This window comes from Oncorhynchus kisutch, linkage group LG22 (assembly GCF_002021735.2).
Source record: "Oncorhynchus kisutch isolate 150728-3 linkage group LG22, Okis_V2, whole genome shotgun sequence".
NCBI classification, from domain to species: domain Eukaryota; kingdom Metazoa; phylum Chordata; class Actinopteri; order Salmoniformes; family Salmonidae; genus Oncorhynchus; species Oncorhynchus kisutch.
The window spans coordinates 18,992,712-19,009,891 of NC_034195.2; the positions used below are offsets into that span (position 1 = coordinate 18,992,712).

General features: G+C 40.2%; 1 pseudogene; it reads right to left on the minus strand.

Annotated features, from left to right (window-relative positions):
- Window positions 1-830: 830 nt before the first annotated feature.
- Window positions 831-3,318, minus strand: LOC116356396 (uncharacterized; annotated as a pseudogene).
- Window positions 3,319-17,180: the final 13,862 nt, after the last annotated feature.

The following is a 17,180-nucleotide window of genomic DNA, read 5'->3' on the forward strand; positions in this document are numbered from 1 at the left end:
TATAATTAGCGTTACTGTCACTGGTAATGTGTTATTATAGTAAACAAAGAACAATGTTATTTGTTTGAGCTTTCAGGGAGCTCAGCCATGCACACCCTGCTTCGACTGAGTCACTATTACAGACAGTAAGTAGCAGCTCCTGACGTGTGTGTGTGTGTGTGTGTGTGTGTGTGTGTGTGTGTGTGTGTGTGTGTGTGTGTGTGTGTGTGTGTGTGTGTGTGTGTGTGTGTGTGTGTGTGTGTGTGTGTGTGTGTGTGTGTGTGTGTGTGTGTGTGTGTGTGTGTGTGTGTATCTGCTGTAACCCCATAGAAGGGTCATAATAGTTTGTAGGCCAAACTGTTCGGACGCTACAGACGATTCTGTGAGAGGACCAATTTTCAGGATGTCTCACGGCCTGACAAATATTGCTTGCGTGTGTGTGCACATCTGTGTGTGCGTATCTGTGTGTCGTCTATCTGCTGTAGTCCCAGAACGTCACAATGACATAAGGCTCATGTCTCCTCAGACTCTCATGACTGTCATTCACGAGTCTAAGGACCGGACATCATCGTCACAGCCGCTGAAGCATTCCGCTTCACAATCACCATAATTAAGTCTGTATCCAACTGAATGGGGTAAAAATGTATGGAAGTTGGAATAAAGACACTGGGGAAATCAAACGACTCAATGCTCTGAAGACATTCACCCTTCAAGAAAATAACACAACCACCAGTATTAGTTTTAAATGTCTTCTTAGTGATTATGAAGGAACATCTTAACCCCAGAACTGCTCACACCAGAAAGCTTTTTGTTACAGCGGTTCATTGCAGCAGTACAGTATGGTGCTCCCCTCACATAGGGCAAAGTAGGAAGCCACTGAACGTGGTCTCCGTGGTCTTTGGGGAGACGTATCGAGACCACATCGCCCTCCTCCAGCTCTAAAGACAATGTATTAGACACACGTGCATCCTATCCATTAGAAATATATATATAATTATCCAGAACGGTCTGATTATTGTGGTGGAGGAAAACGGTCATATAATGTATAGTGTGGTAATCATGGGCTGTACATCTGAAGTAGTACACTTTTTTTTTTTTCTGGTGCTGTGAAGATGCTTGCAGTTGGGTTGTAGGTCATGCCAGTGTTAAAGACGCTACTGTATACCAATATTCATTATCGAATGGTCCTACTTGTCCTAAATTAGCCCAACTAGCAGTGAAGGCCACCTTTGGTCTGACTGGGCTCTCTGCCTTTAGCTCCTCCACCTCCCTCTCACTGACTGTGACTCTGGCCTTCAAGCCTGTGTTACCACTCTCACTGGCTGTCACTCTGGCCTCCATAGCTGACAGTTCATCAGCTTGGGCTGCATTTCCTGTCTTCAGCTCCTCCACATCCTCCTTGGTCAGCCTAAGCTAAAGTCGTTGCTCCTCCGCCTGGTCCTCGCTGTCCTTCAGTCTGGCTTCTGTGTTCCTCAGCTCTGTTCTCCATTCCACCACCAGGTCTCTTAGTTCTTTCAGCTCGGTCCAGATGTCAGGGGTTGTAAGTTGTCCAGCTGCTTGTCTGTTTGCAAGTCGTCTCTGTAGCTTTAGTCCGTTGGCTCTCGATGAAACTCTCTCTGATCCCTCTGCTCTCTCCCTGAGCCCATAATCCAGACAGACAGATTAGCAACACTAGCAGATCTACAGCACCCGTTATTCTAAAACAACACCGATGTGGTCTATGAGCAGCAGTCCCCTTCTTGATATGCACTCAGAAGGTAGTGAGCTGTAATATATTCTGATAAGGTGAAACACTGGGTGAGCTGCAGACCTCATAGCAGATTGTTTGAATCTGACAGTGCATAAAGCTGTGGGAGAACTCAAGCCATTATTTGTTTGATGTTCTCTCCATCTCCATAAAGTCTGCAGATGTTAGCCCTGGGTTTACAGCTTTTGTGGAGTAGGTATGCATTCCCGTCCGTATTTATTTGGAGAGTGAAGCTACGTTTTTTGATTTGGCTCTATACTACAGCATTTTGGAATTGAGATCAAATGTTTCATGAGGCGACAGTACCTTTAATTTGAATGTGAAAAAAATACAAATAAATCAATATCTGTTTTACTGTTTAAAAATGAAAGCACTTTATGTATCTAGTTTCGTATTTGGCCAAATTCACTTAACCTCTACTGCACACATTTTGGTTTTAAATGGAAAAACAATTACATATGATTTTTTGGAAGATAAAGTCTTTCTGATTGTAGACCCAGAATAGCCAAAGGAGGTGATAGCTGGGAAGGAGGACCCATGATTGTACAAAGACAATACGTGAATTTATTACGGATGCAGGGTTTGTCTCCTTAGCACCAACATTCAGGATTACGAAAACGGACAAAAATGACAGCGAGTCTAAAGCTCAGCCCCTCAATGGGGTTCCTGCTGCAGCTAAGACAAGGCCTAAATGCGAAACAGCATAACAAGGAATTACCCCTTTCCAGCTCTAAACAGAACCTAACGCTCTCCTTATTGGGAATAGCCTAAATCAACTGCCTATACATATGGGACACAACAAACAAACTGCTATGGAGCACATTGCAAAATGGTGTTCAACCTGAGCACAGCATATATACCTTTGCTCCTCGAACCCGCCCACACTTATTAACCAATGAGAAAGAGCATTTCATTAGAATAACTTTACGTTGTTTATTAGACCAGGTAACACTATGGAAAACATGATTTAATTTAATTGCATTCATTTGTTTAAATGACCATATTTAGTCAAGTAAACTTGAGTTTAAAAGACAGAGCTACATCAAATAGAGCATGATTAGAACTACTACTCAGGGAGACTGAAAGCATGGCTGAATTGCACGCTGGAACATCTACACTGGTAGATAGCTATGCATTGCAATCAACTAGGGCACTTTATCCAAACCCCACATGTGTATACTGTACCTTTACTGTTAACTTCATTACAAATACACTTGAAATACCTTTTAAAATGGCAATGAGACTAAGGCTGCCTCCTCAGACTGATAATGTAGCAATAATATAAAGGGTCACTTTTACCCACACACCCAGTGTGTTGCCTCAAGACCGTGCCATCAGGTTACTGAAACACCAAGGAAAATTTGATATTTTCAGGAAACATTTATTAAGTGAAATATAATAGAAACAAGCACTGTTTTCAGAAACAGCCTACCTGGTTAAATAAAGGTGAAAAAAATATATAAAAAAATAAGGAAATACAAGTTGGGGGCATAAACTAGTATTTCACTGCCTCTCAAACCTGATTCTTCCTCACTGTCACTGTCCTCCAGCACACTGTCCTCACTATCAGAGGGTGATCCTAACTGCTCCATTAGGATCCTTTTGCCAATAGAATGTCGCTGTGTCCATTGCATGTGAATGTCAGTGGATATTTTAGCAAAGATATTGACCAAGCCATCATTTTACATCAAATTACATGTCTATCATTGAGAATGACATTGCCCTAAAACTGAACTGAAACAAACAAAAAATCTGCCTAACTGCACAACATTGTCCTGAGGAAACAGGAAAATGACATTTTGAAATATATATTAAATCAAATATGCTTCTTTAGAGCAATGTATCTTACCCTTCACTCACACCATGCGCTTATGTTGCTCTGCTTCCTGAAAGAAGGTCCCATCCCTTAATTGATACATCATACAAACTTCTGCACCTCATTGGATTGTTTAAAGACATGTCATCACGAATTGTCATGTGTAGGATTTTTTTTAAATAATATGGGGTTGTGTGAGGAGTAAACAGGTTTTCTGTTACCTGATGGCAACGATGTGCAGTAGAGGGTTAAAGTAGTCAGAAATATAGTATTTGGCCCATATTCCGAGCCCGCAATGACTACATCAATCAAGCTTGTGACTCAACAAACTCGTTGGATGTGTTTACAGATTGTTTTAATTGTGATTCGGGGAGATTATGTTTGGCCCAATAGGAACTGATTCAAAATACTGTCTTGAGTAAGGTGTGTAAATCTAACACTTTTATTCTTAGGTTTACACTCTCTCTAAACTAAAAAACTAGATGTCATAAAATATATATGGCTGAATGTAGAATATATACTGAACAAAAAATGTAAATGCAACATGTAATAATTTCAAAGATTTTACTGAGTTACAGTTCATAGAAGGAAATCAGTCAATTGAAATAAATAAATTAGGCCCTAATCTATGGAGTTCTCAAACGACTGGGCAGGGGTGCAGCCATGGGTGGGCCTGAGAGGGCATAGGCCCACCCACTTTGGAGTCAGGTCCACCCACTGGGGAGCCAGACCTAGCCAATCAGAATTCGTTTTTTTCCGCTCCAAAAGGGCTTTATTACAGACAGCAGCACCCGCCTCCTCCTCAGATGATCCCGCAGATGAAGGAGTCAGATGTGGAGGTCCTGGGCTGGCGTGGTCTGTGGTTGTAAGGCCGGTTGGATGTACTTCCAAATTCTCTGAAAAAACATTGGAGGCGGCTTATGGTAGATCAATTAACAATCATATTATCTCTGTTGGACATTCCTGCAGTCAGCATTCCAATTGCACGCTCCCTCAAAACTCGAGACATCAGTGGCATTGTGTTGTGTGACAAAACTGCACATTTTAGAGAGGCCTTTTATTTTCCCCAGCACAAGCCACACCTCTCAGGTGGATGGATTATCTTGGCAAAGGAGAAATGCTCACTAAAAGGGATGTAAACAAATGTAAACACAAAATATGAGAGAAATAACCTTTTTGTGCATATGGAACATTTTGGGGATTTTTTTTATTTCAGATCATGAAATAGCAGGACCAACACTTTATATGTTGCATTTATATTCTTGTTCCGTGTACATAAAACCAAAGTATCAACTCTCCCCAGCCTCCATACAGTGGAACCACAGTGACGCCACATGTTCTGATCCAGTACTTCTACTAATACATTGGTCAAATCTCTGTAATTCCCATCCATGCTCACTAGATGGCACCAAGAAATATAAATCAGACCAAAATCAAGTGTTCCACTGCAAAAGCAGGATTGGTACTTTCCATTGAGCTGTATTGTAAACTTGAAGCTTGTAAGTAACAAGTCCATAGGCTTATTAATTACTCACCATACTGTGAATGAATGTATCTTAGCAATAGGAACATTGTCTGTATTTATATGATCTCTCACCATTTTGGATAATGCCAGATAATGCTTCAGGCTTGATATCATATGCCTTATCCCAATTCTTCAAATACGTGTTTTCCAGACTTGAAATCATATGTCTTATCCCAATTATTCACATGTTTTCCAGACAAGTCAATTGTCATGGCTCCTGCACAGGACAAATGAAGATTGTATAATCACAACAAGTCTAGTATTAGAAGTGATTTATGTAACAGTCAAGGAGAACTGTCACTACGAAGCTTGTACAGTATCAGGTTACAGTATAATATCCCCTAGGAGCTGAAAGGAGCACTGGGGGCCGAGAATAGCCATTTCCCCAAGCTAGTTTCAAACACAAATACCCTGAAGTAGATACCAACGCTGACTATGACTGCTTAATGCTGTAGTCTTTTTGATATTTGTATTGCTAGTTGCCAAGATTATAGAGAGTGGGTGAGTTCCCAAGTGAACGGCAGGCTATGCATCCTCCATCTGCCTACTCTCTCTGTCATTGTCATAAGAGGCTGTTTGCATTGCTGTTTATTTTTGGCTGCATGGCCACATGTTTGAATTACTTTATTTTCCTGACAGCACTTTAGGAAATGATGACATGTGGGCATTACAAAGTAATTACATTTCCTGTGCCTTGACCCAGATGAGATTCAGTATTAATAATGAATTGAGAGTTGGAAGCTCTCTCATACAGCAGATGTGCTTCCTTGGCACGGTTGTCATATTGGAAACAATAACTTGGTTATATTCACAACGGCTGCCCAGTGTTACCAAAGATAGGTTCAAGAGTAGATAACTAAGTTGGATAAAGACAGACAGCTAAAAGTTGGAGTATGGAGAGTATTTGCCAAAGATTCACAACAAAGCTCAAAACATAACTGTGAAGCAACAATTCCAATCAAGACAGTAGCAATGAAGTGTTAAAACAATTCCAATCAAGACAGTAGCAATGAAGTGTTAAAACAATTCCAATCAAGACAGTAACAATGAAGTGTTAAAACAATTCTAATAAATACAACAGTTGGACAATGGATGAAGATAGCCCACATTTTTAAAAGTTTTATAATCCATCAGATATTGACTAAATTATAGCACATAAAACATTTTTCTGGCGCAGACAATTCATGAATGGAGTTCAGGGATTTTGGTGGGAATTCAGGTATGAAACTTTTTTCTATAACGGCTGTCGTAGGTGGAAGAAGGAGAGAACCAAGGTGCAGCGTGGTACATGTTCATGATCTTTTAATTACACTGAACACTAGAACAAATATAACAAAATGGAACAAACGAAACAGTCCTGTCAGAGACAGAGACAGAAAACAACTACCCACAACTCAAGGGCGAAAACAGGCTGCCTAAGTATGGTTCTCAATCAGAGACAACGATTGACAGCTGCCTGTGATTGGGAACCATACCAGGCCAAACACATAGAAATACAAACATAGAACAAAACATAGAATGCCCACCCCAACTCACGCCCTGACCAACCTAAAATAAGAGACATAAAAAAAGGAACTAAGGTCAGGACGTGACATTTTCTTAGAAGGTACTACACACGTTATTATTGAATCAGGTATTATTTTAAATAAATGCTAAATATTGCAGGTGTATTTGCATATATGAATCAATAAAGAATAGAGGGGTGGAGCAGGGCTGCAAACACCAAACATTTGCTCTGTCTACCCTCCCTTCTCTGTCTACCCTACCTTCTCTGTCTACCCTACCCGCTGTCTACCCTACCCGCTCTGTCTACCCTACCCGCTCTGTCTACCCTACCTGCTCTGTCTACCCTCCCTGCTCTGTCTACCCTCCCTGCTCTGTCTACCCTACCTGCTCTGTCTACCCTACCTGATCTGTCTACCCTACCCGCTCTGTCTACCCTACCTGCTCAGTCCACCCTACCTGCTCTGTCTACCCTACCTGCTCTGTCTACCCTCCCGCTCTGTCTACCCTACCTGCTATATCTACTCTACCCGCTCTGTCTAGCCTACCTGCTCTGTCCACCCTACCTGCACTCACTGTGCTGTCTGGACTGCCTGTTGTTGTCACATTCTCGTGTATAACTCGCCAAATGTATCAATAGCAGGATACCCTCTGATTAAAAATCAACACGCCTGGCTCTAGATTACACCTATCTAAACACACCTTTACATTGTTTGTGCGATCAAACATTATATCACTATAATCCAAGTGTGCATTTTCAGAAGTTTGATTTCAGCGCATCTAATTTGTAAACATTTCAACTGTATTAAATTATACACATTTTTAATTCCGCAAATAAATGAACACCATCAAAACGATCTTTCTTCTCTTTATTGTGATGTAGCCTAAGTGTCGAGAGGGTGCGTTAAATTCCCGTCAAAGCTTTAGCGTTATAGATAACACACTGTATTATCACTTGCAGTGGAGGCTCCTAACAGGAGGAAGGCGAGGACCATCCTCAGTGAATTTCTGAAACATTTAAATAGTGAAACATTTAAATAGTGAAACATTGAAACAGTTATCTTTTTTAGATAAAACTCTACAAAATATCTTCACGTCACCAAATAATTGATTAAAACAGTGTTTTGCAATGAAGGTCTACAGTAGCCCCAACAGCACTCTCTGGGGTAGCACCATGGTGTAGCCGGAGGACAGCTAGTTTCCGGCTTATGGTTCTCACCCCCTTCCATAGACTTACTCAGTAACTACGACAACTTCCGGAGGACGTCCTCAAACCTATCAGAGCTCTTGCAGCATGAACTAACATGTTGTCCACCCAATCAAAGGATCAGAGGATGAATCTAGTTCTGAAAGCATAAGCTACAGCTAGCAACACTGCAGTGCATAAAATGTGGTGAGTAGTTGAGTCAAAGAGAGAGAAAGACAATAGTTTAGAAAATGTTTATTCAAAAATGAAGGAGAAGTAAGAGGGGGAGAGAGGGAGAGAGAGAGAGCTATATTTCATTGTATTTTTTTCACTTTCACTTACTTAGCTAGTGAATGCAGCTAGCTAGTTTAGCCTACTCAAAACACCCGTCTTAAATAGAGAGGGTTGCTATGTTAGCTAGCTGGCTATGGCTATCCAACACTGGAACTCTTCCAAGTCAAGGAAAACTTTTGGTTTTATTAATTTATTGCCACTGGGGCCCGTCTGTGTAACTGCTAGCTGTACACTGTACTGCATGACTGTAGCGGGTTTACTAACGTGCTAGTTCTAGTTGCTATGTTGACTATGACTAGTAGCTACTGTATGTTGACTATGACGTTAGCTAATATGCTGACAACGATGTAGGCTGAGTGTAGCAGTTAGTGGTTATGGTATGAAGGTTTGGTTTGGAAAGTTTTTTTTGCCTGGTCACAGACAGCTTTTGTGTTGTGAACTGAAGTCCACAAGCAAAGGGATAAGGTGAGAGGAGAAGAGCGAGAAGGAATTATACAATGAGCAAAGTGATGAGGCCGTTTGTACAGTGCCTTGCGAAAGTATTCGGCCCCCTTGAACTTTGCAACCTTTTGCCACATTTCAGGCTTCAAACATAAAGATATAAAACTGTATTTTTTGGTGAAGAATCAACAACAAGTGGGACACAATCATGAAGTGGAACGACATTTATTGGATATTTCAAACTTTTTTAACAAATCAAAAACTAAAAGATTGTGCGTGCAACATTATTCAGCCCCCTTAAGTTAATACTTTGTAGCGCCACCTTTTGCTGCGATTACAGCTGTAAGTCGCTTGGGGTATGTATCTATCAGTTTAGCACATCGAGAGACTGAAATTTTTTCCCATTCCTCCTTGCAAAACAGCTCCAGCTCAGTGAGGTTGGATGGAGAGCATTTGTGAACAGCAGTTTTCAGTTCTTTCCACAGATTCTCGATTGGATTCAGGTCTGGACTTTGACTTGGCCATTCTAACACCTGGATATGTTTATTTTTTAACCATTCCATTGTAGATTTTGCTTTATGTTTTGGATCATTGTCTTGTTGGAAGACAAATCTCCATCCCAGTCTCAGGTCTTTTGCAGACTCCATCAGGTTTTCTTCCAGAATGGTCCTGTATTTGGCTCCATCCATCTTCCCATCAATTTTAACCATCTTCCCTGTCCCTGCTGAAGAAAAGCAGGCCCAAACCATGATGCTGCCACCACCATGTTTGACAGTGGGGATGGTGGGTTCAGGGTGATGGGCTGTGTTGCTTTTACGCCAAACATAACATTTTGCATTGTTGCCAAAAGGTTAAATTTTGGTTTCATCTGACCAGAGCACCTTCTTCCACATGTTTGGTGTGTCTCCCAGGTGGCTTGTGGCAAACTTTAAACGACACTTTTTATGGATATCTTTAAGAAATGGCTTTCTTCTTGCCACTCTTCCATAAAGGCCAGATTTGTGCAATATACGACTGATTGTTGTCCTATGGACAGAGTCTCCCACCTCAGCTGTAGATCTCTGCAGTTCATCCAGAGTGATCATGGGCCTCTTGGCTGCATCTCTGATCAGTCTTCTCCTTGTATGAGCTGAAAGTTTAGAGGGACGGCCAGGTCTTGGTAGATTTGCAGTGGTCTGATACTCCTTCCATTTCAATATTATCGCTTGCACAGTGCTCCTTGGGATGTATAAAGCTTGGGAAATCTTTTTGTATCCAAATCCGGCTTTAAACTTCTTCACAACAGTATCTCGGACCTGCCTGGTGTGTTCCTTGTTCTTCATGATGCTCTCTGCGCTTTTAACGGACCTCTGAGATTATCACAGTGCAGGTGCATTTATACAGAGACTTGATTACACACAGGTGGATTGTATTTATCATCATTAGTCATTTAGGTCAACATTGGATCATTCAGAGATCCTCACTGAACTTCTGGAGAGAGTTTGCTGCGGGGCTGAATAATTTTGCACGCCCAATTTTTCAGTTTTTGATTTGTTAAAAAAGTTTGAAATATCCAATAAATGTCGTTCCACTTCATGATTGTGTAGCTTGTTGTTGATTCTTCACAAAAAAATACAGTTTTATATCTTTATGTTTGAAGCCTGAAATGTGGCAAAAGGTCGCAAAGTTCAAGGGGGCCGAATACTTTCGCAAGACACTGTATGTGGCTGCTATGAAAGTGAACTGGGTTTGCAGATGATCAGGGGTGTATTCATTCCGCCGATTCTGTTGAAAAATGTATCTTAAGCAGAAGCAAACGGGAACGAAACGGAGATAAACATAACTGAATTTGTCTAATAGAAACTCTTATTTGCAACTGTTGGACTAATGCATCAGCTAAATGTAGGCATGGGTGTGCAAGACGGTATTCAATGTGTCACTGTCTGTCACCTTGATTACAAAATAAATTATATCAACCTGTGCACCTACATTGTAAACTTTCATTTGTCGGCTAGGTTGTAGCAACCTCATGATGGGTATAGGGCAAATTTGAGTATCATGTAGTTGCCTAAACCTATCGATGTTACATTGAACTGGGTGAATGGAATATTAATGCCAGTCATCCAATATGCTGTAGCTAATAGAAATAAGGTCATGCTCATAAAAATTTAAAAATCATCCTCTCTAATCATAAACGACACCGACTGCCACTGATGCCTTGATCTCTTGATCAGTGGTGTAAAGTACTTAAGTAAAACTACTTTAAAGTTCTACTTAAGACGTTTTGGGGGGTATCTGTACTTTACTTTACTATTTATATTTTTGATTATTTGAACTTTTACTTCCCCATTTTACTCCATACATTTTCCCTGACACCCCAAAGTATTTGTTACATTTTGAATGCTTAGCAGGACAGGAAAATGGTCCAATTTGCACACTTATCAAGAGAACATCCCTGGTCATCCCTACTGCCTCTGATCTGGCGGACTCACTAAACACAAATGCTTTGTTTGTAAATTATTCCTGTGTGTTGGAGTGTGTCCCTGGCTATCCGTCAATAAAAGGAAAGACAAATTGTAGTCTGGTTTGCTTAATATAAGGAATTTGAAATTATTTATACTTTAACTTTTGACACTTAAGTATATTTTCTCAATTACATTTAGTTTTGATACGTAAGTATATTTAAAACCAAATACTTTAAGACTTCTAGTATTATTTTATTGGGTGACTTTCACTTTAACTTTAACTTGAGTTTCTTTCTATTGGTATCTTTACTTTTACTCAAGTATGATATTTGCGTACTTTTTTTCACCACTGCCCTTAATCATGTAATGATCACTTTAGAGTGTTTTAGTATACTGTGCAGAATACTATACAACAACTAAGGGATAATCAACGAGGGAAACCTTGCTAGTGTAGCTAACCAAACCATTAGTCCTAGCTTGCTAGTGTAGCTAACCAAACCATTAGTCCTAGCTTGCTAGTGTGAAAATCGAATTCAAAAATACCAATACTGTTTTAAAAACTGTTGCTGTCAAAAGCAGATCAAGCAAAACATGTAAAAATGAACTATAGCCATTGAATTCTACCGGGCAAATATACAGTGCGTTACAGGGAAATAATTTAGAATTTTTAAATCGGTATTGGATTGTTAGCTAACTTTACTGCTATCTGCTAGCTTTGTCGATGCTGTTTTGATTTGAACGTGCTGTCCTTGGGGAGCTCATGTCGGGGATTTCCTCTGAAGTTCCCCAATCATAGTATTGTGACGAACCTGGGTTTATAAGCGCGGACATCGGCGCTGCCGCTTGAGCGTGCTTTTGCAGCACAGTCGATAGCGCGCCGGACCTCGGGCTCGAATGCTGTTTCATTACAGTATAGTGCTTACTATAGAACGTTGTAGTATACTGTAGAATACTATACTCAACACTGTAGTATCCCTTGATTGATTACATTTAATTTAACTATTTAAAAACACAATACAACCGCAAAGAATAATGAGAACAACACAAAAAAGTTTAACAAATATATTTCCATTGTAGTCCCAGTTCAAACATGTTACCCACATGAAAAACTACTATATTATGGTCTAAATACTGTAGTATAACTATATTTGCACTGAACAAAAATATAAACGCAACATGCAACAATTTAAAAGATTTGATTGAGTTACAGTTCATAGAAAGAAATCAGTCAATTTAAATGAATAAATTAGGCCCGGATGTGGAAAGGGAAAGGGGGATACCTAGTCAGTTGTACAACTGAATGCCTTCAAATGAAATGTGTCTTCCACTTTTTACCCAACCCCTCCGAATCAGAGAAGTGCGGGGGGCTGCCTTAATCAACATCCACATCTTCGGCACCCGGGGAACAGTGGGTTAACTGCCTTGCTCAGGGGCAAAATTACAGATTTTTATCTTGTCAGCTCGGGGATTCGATCCAGCAACCTTTCGGTTACTGGCCCAACACTCTAACCACTGGAGGGGCTGGTGTATCCCCAGCACAAGGTGCACCTGTGTAATGATCATGCTGTTTAATCAGCTTCTTGATATGCCACACCTGTCAGGTGGATGGATTATCTTGGCAACGGAGAAATGCTCACTAACAGGGATGTAAACACATTTCTGAAAAAAAATAGATAAATATGCTTTTTGTGCATATGGAACATTTCTGCAATCTTTTATTTCAGGGGATCTTTTAAATCATGGGACCCACACTTTACATGTTGCTTTTATATTTTGTATAAAAGAGGAGAAGAAGAGGACTCTCACCAGTTTTTTTGTATAATTGATATTGTCTCCTAATGACTGTGAAATGCTAGGGGCTCAGTCAAGCAGCCATTTTGAGTCTATTGATCTGTTCTACTTGGCACTTGTACTGTTAATGGACACCTGTTAATGCTAACTAGGCTTGTTTTATTGCTATGCTTGCTACTTTTGTTTGCTTTATTTTGCTTACTTACTTGCCATGCTATGCTATGTAGCCATTGATAAATTAGCCTGCTGCAGCATGCTATTGAACCCCCTTTCTGGCCATTCATTGTTAACTGCTGCTATATTTATGCATAGGGTTACCAATTTATATGCTTATTGCATTTATATTTTCATTGATTATTGCCATTAACAGCCTATTAATTGTGTATGTTCATTGCTGTTATTGTCCGTTATTGTTTGCACCTTTCTGTCTCCTTTTAGATAAACCATACTCTATACAAAGCCAACCAAGTCTCCATTCAAGACAAGTCTCATGTCAACGACGGTCAATCATTCTCTGCCCTGTATCATCTCCATTACCTGAATCTATAAAGACTTTTAAACTGAACTGCATCTCTGCCTCCACCTGCTCTTTAACAGGAGTCCCACGGTAGATGGGCATCACCATAACCCTCAGCTAAACTTCAATCAGTTACAATCGTGTAACTGAAGAGTATTGTGACAGGCTAGGAACCAAAGTTTTGGTCAGTTTCCCTTTATTAGGGGAGGACATGCAGGGAATGTATAAAGGCACGCCTTTGTCATGTTCAGGTGAGAGCGTTCTACTTGGAAGGGCCTTTGTGTGTATAGGCTGTACAGTGTTGGGGATGTTGGTTTATTTCTGTACGCAACCATTTTGTGACCATGCTGTCTTGAAGAAGGAAGTCCACTCGAATTTCAGTTTTGGTTGTGGGTTAAAAATGTCTGTAACTGATAAAAGAAAAAGCTGACTTATTGGGGAAGACATTTGGTAGGGTACACAGTGGGGTTACTTTGGATTAAGTATATAAGCAATGCAGGTGTGAGGTTTTAAATCCTCATGTTAATGTGGATCAGAAAAGGGATACTGTTGACTCTTCTTTGGATGCTGTTTTTACTATTACATGAAATGCGTTCAGCCGTAATAGGCTGTGGATATACAGCCCCAGGTCATGATCAATTGTGCGATTTTGTGGATTTGGCTGTTTCAGCCAGCCAGGTGTATAAAGGTGATAGGTGAATAAAATCGGGCACAGCCATGCAATCTCCATAGACAAACATTGGCAGTAGCTCAGCGACTTTCAACATGGCACCGTCATAGGATGCCTCCTTTCCAACAAGTTAGTTTGTCAAATTTTGCCCTGCTAGAGCTGCCCCGGGCAACTGTAAGTGCTGTTATTGTGAAGTGGAAACGTCTAGGAACAACAATGGATCAGCCGCAAAAGTGGTAGGCCACACAAGCTCACAGAACTGGACCGCCGAGTGCTGAAGCATGTAAAAATTGTCTGTCCTCGGTTGCAACACTCAATACCAAGTTCCAAACTGCCTCTGAAAGCAACATCAGCACAATAACTGTTCATCAGGAGCTTCAAGAAATGGGTTTCCATGGCCGAGCAGACGCACACAAGCCTAAGATCACCATACACAATGCCAAGCCTCGGCTGGAGTGGTGTAAAAGCTCGCCGCCATTGGAGCAGTGGAAAACACAGGAGGCCGCTGAGGGGATGACAGCTTGTATAATGACTGGAATGGAGTGAATGGAATGGTATCAAACACATGAAAACCATGCTTTTGATGAGTTGGATACCATTCCATTTTTCCATTGCAGCCATTACTAAGATCCCGTCCTCCCCAATTAAGGTGTCACCAACCTCCTGTGGTGGAAATGTGTTCTTTGGAGTGATGAATCACGCATCACCATTTGGCAGTCCAACGGATGAATCTGGGTTTGGTAGATGCCAGGAGAATGCTACCTGCCCCAATGCATAGTGCCAACAGTAAAGTTTGGTGGAGGAATATTGGTCTGGGGCTGTTTTCATGAAACACAAGCATTTTGCTACATCTGCAAATCTGTGTAATCAAACAAACTTTGATTTGATTTACAGTATACTACAGTCAAAAATGCAAAAAGACTACATTAAAGTCTGCAAAAGCACTAAATGAAATACCATAGAATACTACAGACGTACGCAAAAACATTACAGTGAATATATTATATACATGTATTTATACTGTAGTATTTAACCATAGTAGTATACTTTCATGTGGGAATATCTGGGATTGGTTTTGGGAATGTCCCCAGAATAGAATCTTCTGGCTCTTGGATAGCAACACTATCCTGTGACTGTCCTCTTCCAGTCAGCCCAGCTAGACACACAGTAATCCAAGAGATTTTCACTGAGATCCGACGTTTGGCCAAACCGTCTTGCAGTTGAGATAGCTTAAGAATCAGAACTGTCTGTTGAAAAAATTATTTTATTAATGTCCATCTGGCAGCCGGTTTATTCGGATTCTTTGCAACTCAAAACAGTGTTTATCCAGATTTGGGGAGAATTAACATACAGTGCCTTGCAAAATTATTCAGCCCCCTTGGATTTCTTTCACGTTATTGTGTTAGAAAGTTGGATTAAAAGGAATTTAATTGAAACATTTCTGTCAACAAACTGCACTAATGTCAAAGTGAAAGAAAATAAATGTTTATCCTGAAAATCTCCCCAGTATTTGTCAAGCCTACTCATACGATGATGCTGCCACCTCCATGTCTTGGATTTACCACAAACATAGAGCTTTTACATTTAGGTCAAAAAAATGTATTTCTTTGTTATGTTTTTTTGCAGTACTACTTTAGTGCCTTGTTGCATACAAGATGCATGTTTTGGAATATTTTGTATATTTGTGTTCTTCTTTTCACTGTCATTTAGGTCATTATAGTGGAGTCAATACACTGTTGCTGAGCCATCCACAGTTCTATCTCATCACAGCCATTGAACTCTGTAACATCGCTGACCAGTTTCCTTCCTCTCCTGCAGCTCAGTTCAGAAGTATGACTGTATCTTTGAGGCATCTGGGTGGTTTAATACATAATGCACGGCATAATTATTAACTAGACCACGTTTAAATAGATATTTAATGTCTGATTTGTTATTGTTACCCATCTACCAATTACTAACAATTACTAACCTTTTTTTATGAGGCTGTTTGAATCTGTGCTTGAAATTCAATACTTGATGACTGAGGGATCTTACAGATGTAGTATACACGGGGTGTAACGGTTTTCTTTAGGTGAAGTAGAGGCGGACCAAAATGCAGCGTGGTTGTTATTCATTGTACTTTAATAAAGAAACTGTACACGAATAAACTAACAAAACAACAAACGTGGAAAACCTAAAACAGTCCTATCTGGTGCAAAACACAGAGAAAGGAACAATCACACAGTGAAACCCAGGCTACCTAAATATGGTTCCCAATCAGAGACAATGACTAACACCTGCCTCTGATTGAGAACCATATCAGGCCAGACATAGAAATAGACAAACAAGACATCCAACATAGAATGCCCACTCAGATCACACCCTGACCAACCAAAACATAGAAACATACAAAGCAAACTATGGTCAGGGTGTGACAGAGGGAGGGTTATTAATTTAAAAATAATGTCAACCCCTATTATTTCACACAGAGTGAGTCCATGTAACTTTTTATGTCATTTGTTAAGCCAAAATGTACTCCTGAACTAATTTAGTATTTCCTAAACAAAGGGGCTGAATATGTTTTTTTTCAGCTTTTATTTTTCATAGAAACATATTCCACTTTCACATTAGAGTATGTTGTGTCTATTGTTAAGAAACAAATGACAATTAAATCCATTTAATCCCACTTTGTAACACAATAAAATGTGAAGACATCCAGAGTCGGAATACTTTTGCAAGGCACTGTATTCACTGGCACAGCTCTCTGTATACTAAGTGTTTCATATTGCGATTGCTCCCACGGAGGAGAAAGAGCTAAGTGCTATCAACACATTTGTGGAACACAAAGCATCTGTGGTGGTCTATGAAAATTAACAACAGATTCCTGTCAGAGCCGAGCATTCCACTTCTCCACACGATGATGGGTCACATGCGAGAAACTACAGTAACCTTGGAAAATAAGGTTCGAGTGGATTGATGGAGGAATCAACACACACAACAAGTATCCCTGTCATTAAAGGGTCTATCCGCAGTTGAAACCATAACAATGCGACGGCACACCACTTTGTTTGGTAAAAAACGGAGGTATAGGGCTGGAGAAATGTACCCACAATCAAAGTCATAGTACATTAGATACAAGGACCAACCGTCCATGATATAAAAATGATAGATTTAACTATGTTTTGAGGCTATACAGTGTTTGTTTGGTGTTCTTGTTAATGTTTTGTATACTGTGAATAACGACTACAGTATTTCAGTGCGCGTTTGGGATTATATCAAGGCATTTTC